This window comes from Benincasa hispida, chromosome 2 (genome assembly GCF_009727055.1).
Source record: "Benincasa hispida cultivar B227 chromosome 2, ASM972705v1, whole genome shotgun sequence".
Classification (NCBI taxonomy): domain Eukaryota; kingdom Viridiplantae; phylum Streptophyta; class Magnoliopsida; order Cucurbitales; family Cucurbitaceae; genus Benincasa; species Benincasa hispida.
In genome coordinates this window covers 58,034,322-58,038,296 of record NC_052350.1, presented here as the reverse complement: position 1 = coordinate 58,038,296, position 3,975 = coordinate 58,034,322, and positions in this window count along the sequence as shown.

The window sequence follows — 3,975 nt, the reverse complement described above, 5'->3', positions numbered from 1 at the left end:
AGCAAAAAGTGACTGGTTGGAGTGTCACGTCAGCTGTCATGTCATAATATTGATCGTTTGTGTGCCATGTCAGCCGCCATATCGGATGCCACGTCAGCAAGGTGCCACGTTGGATTTCCTCTCCAATCTTCTTTTGCTTATAACTTTCTCGTTTGAACTCCGATTTGAGCGATTCAAATTGCGTTGGAATCGTCTTTCCAAGCTCTACAAGATAGTGACTCTGAAATACTGAAAATATTAGTACAAAAAATATGAGTATGTTATCATCAAAATACTTGGTTTGATTGAAGCCCTAAAACTAACAGATACATGATACATGATACTGAGTTCGAGACTGACTGTGAAGTTATACAAAAGGATCGTGGTATGCGATGACAAGTTTTTATGTATGAATCAGAAATAGAAGGAATAATTAGTAAAAACATCGCAAGTTTGTTAATTGTGTTAAAGATGTAACTAAGTTCCGCTTTCCCTTGGCGTACACCTCTCAGTGATCGACCGCATTTCCATATCTCTATGGTGAAACAGGGATGAACGTGATGAGCACAGGGTTGCTTCCATCTCTGGAAGTACTTCTCGCTTTAGTTAACGCATTCTTCCAACCCTCTCTCGATAGGCGGAATGACATCTTCACTTCTGCTCTCACAGGTGAAGATGTCATCTAGCATGCTTTAGCTAAACATAATTATTTCCTTAACACAGATTAAATTATTTTCTTAACACAGATTAATTTACTTGCTTAATTATTATTAATTACCCAGAGAATTAAGAAAACATCATGGAGAAATTGAATCATGGATGAACGGAAATAGACAGAGAGATGATAATGACAATGATCATAACAATTAATACTAAGATTAAGCGTCTGATATATGGAGTGAGTGATAGAGTGAAGAAGATGAGTACAAATGATGAAAATGAGATATAAATAAATACAGAAGAGTGTCAATGTCTTGACACAGATCTGGATGGAGGTTTTGCTTGTCGGCGTGTGGAATGGATGAAAAGAAGAGCTTCCTTCTCAGGCATGTTCGCCTGGTAGAAATGACCTTCGTATTGAGCTTCAACGGCGGGGATTGAAAAGATTCTTTGCCCGGAGACTCACCTCTCGGCCTTGTCTCTTGATTATCCCGGATCTACTCTGATGAGTCACTCAACCAGTCTCTCTCTTAGATTAATATTCAAGTCTCCCGTGTCGAGTATATTTCTTCAATGGAATTGCACAAGCTATTTATAGGCGAAGCTTTGAATCTTTGTATTGTGGTTCCCACTTTATTGTTAAGGCAGATCCTGAAATAGTGGAGTGAATATTCCTTCTGTTACGCAATCAATCCCGTCAGAAATGCATAACTGACAGTTGTACGTACGTCTGAATCCTCCGCAATTGCGTTGCTCTTTACATCTTCGATCGTTTGCCCGCATGAGATGTTGTTTTTTATTACCGCATGCGGTTGAAATTGTGTTGATCGCAAAGCTCTTGATCGATTGTCGCATCTACCGTCATTGCGTTGATCGTCTCTCCAATATTGATTGACGGGCACAATGCGACGTAGATGCATTTTTCATTTTATCTTTGAGTCATGAACGCATGCGTTGACTTGATTTCCTGTAAAACAATCTTGAAACATTCTATTCTACCATTGCAATGGTGTCAGTGGGTGTATTGAAAACAATTTATAATTCTCGCATTTCTTAGTCAATTTCTATACTTTCGACGCAATTTTTCTTTCTTTTAGCCGTAATATCTAAATAAAACAATATAAATAACTTGTATTTCTACAAGTTATGAAGATTCAATCACTCTGTTCATATAAATTACTCCAAAGACTTACTAAAGCTATCCTTAAAAACTTGAGGATTAAAAAAATACATTTTAAAACCTCAGAGACCAAACACAAGTATTAATCAAAACTCAAACACTAAAAAGGCAATTTTCTCTTTTCCTTATTATGCCAAATAAATAATAGGGTAATTGTTTTAAATGGTAAGACTATTGAAAATATTTTCAAATATAGCAAAATGTCTATTAGTGATAAACTATGGTATGTAGCGATAGCTTCTATCACTGAGTGATAGAAATCTATTGTCAGTCTATCACCGACAATGACATTTTGTTATATTTATAAATAACTTGATTCATTTTTCTTTATTTGAAAACAACCTCAAATAATACATCATTTAAAAAAAAAACATAAATAAGAAATGTAACAATATAAAAAAATAAACATATTATGAACTTGAGGAGCACAACGGGAACACGGATACCAATAAAATATAATATTAAAATAAATATAGTATAATATAATAATAAAATAAATAAATATTAAAATAAATTAAACATAATATATAAATAGACAAAATAAAATAAATTAGTAAAATATAAAATAAGATTTATATAAATTCTTCACTTTCTCTAATTTTCATGAAATTTGTCTAATGTGTCTTCAAAAACCCACCAAATGCCACTATTTATAGACAATTTGGCAAGTAGGAGGTGAATTACACGGACACTAATAATGTGTAATGCTGAGACACATAGACAATACTTTGAGAAATTGGGGCACGACACATAGTCAATGGACACTAAGTATGAGCATCTAATAGGCATCTATTATCATAATAATACTCCTCTTATATGTCTAGTATATATATGAAATATGTCTCTTTAAAACCTTACTAGGAAAAAGCCCAATGTGAAAAAAATCCAAGTGAAGAAAAAAGAGTACATATTTCCTATAATTTATACTCTTAAAAAATATATTTACTCCCCGTCATGGAAACATCACTTGAGATCTCTGAGTCACCCCATTCCAATGTTGTGCATCAGTTTTTCAAAGATTGTGGTAGTTAATGTCTTTGTAAATAAGTCTATCAAGTTATCTTTAGAACAAATTTGTTGTACATTGATATTGTCATTTTCTTCAAGATCACGAGCATAGAAAAACTTTGGTGAAAATATGTTTTGTTCTATCTCCTTTAATATATCCTTCTTTGATTTGGGATATACATGTTGTACTGTCTTCGTATAATATTGTTGAAAATTTTTTATTAGAAGACAAGCCACATGTTTCATGAATGTGATGATTCATTAATCTTAGTCATACACATTCTTGGCTAACCTCGTGAATTGCAAAAATTTCAACATGATTTGAAGAAGTAGCTATTATGATCTATTTCCACAATACATCAGTTCCTCCATATGTGAATAGATAACCTGTTTGAAATCTAGCTTTGTGTGTATCCAAAATCTGCATAACTAACAAGATCAAAATTTGATTTATTTGAATAAAACAAACTCATATCAATCCTTCTCAGAGATAACGGAGTATATACTTAATTCCATTCCAATGTCTTTTTATTGGAGAAGAACTATATCTAGCTAATAAATTTACTGAAAATGCAATACCTAGTCTTATATTATTAGCTAGATACATAAGTGCATCAATTGCACTAAGATATAGTACTCCAGGATTAATAAGTTCTTCATTATCCAGGATTAATAAGTTCTTCATTATCATCTCAAGGTCAAAATATATCTTTATTCACATCTCGTGAACTAATTTCCATTATAATGTTTAATGGATGTGCTTTGTCCATATAGAACATTTTCAAAACTTTTCTTGTATAAGTTGACTGATGAACAAATATCTCATCTGTTAAATGCTTAATTTGCAAGCCAAGGCAAAATTTTGTTCTTCCAAGATCTTTCATCTCAAATTCTTTCTTAAGATATTATATTGTCTTTGAAAGCTTTTCAGGAGTCTCAATTATATTTAAGTCATCAATATATATAGATATAATAGTAAATCCTTACTCTGATTTATTTATGAAAACACATGGACATATTGGATTGTTTCGATATCCTTATTTCAATAAATATCCACTCAAACGATTATACTACATTCGTCTCGATTGTTTCAATCCATATAATGATCTCTAATTTTATTGAATACAATTTCCGAAAATTTGATTTAT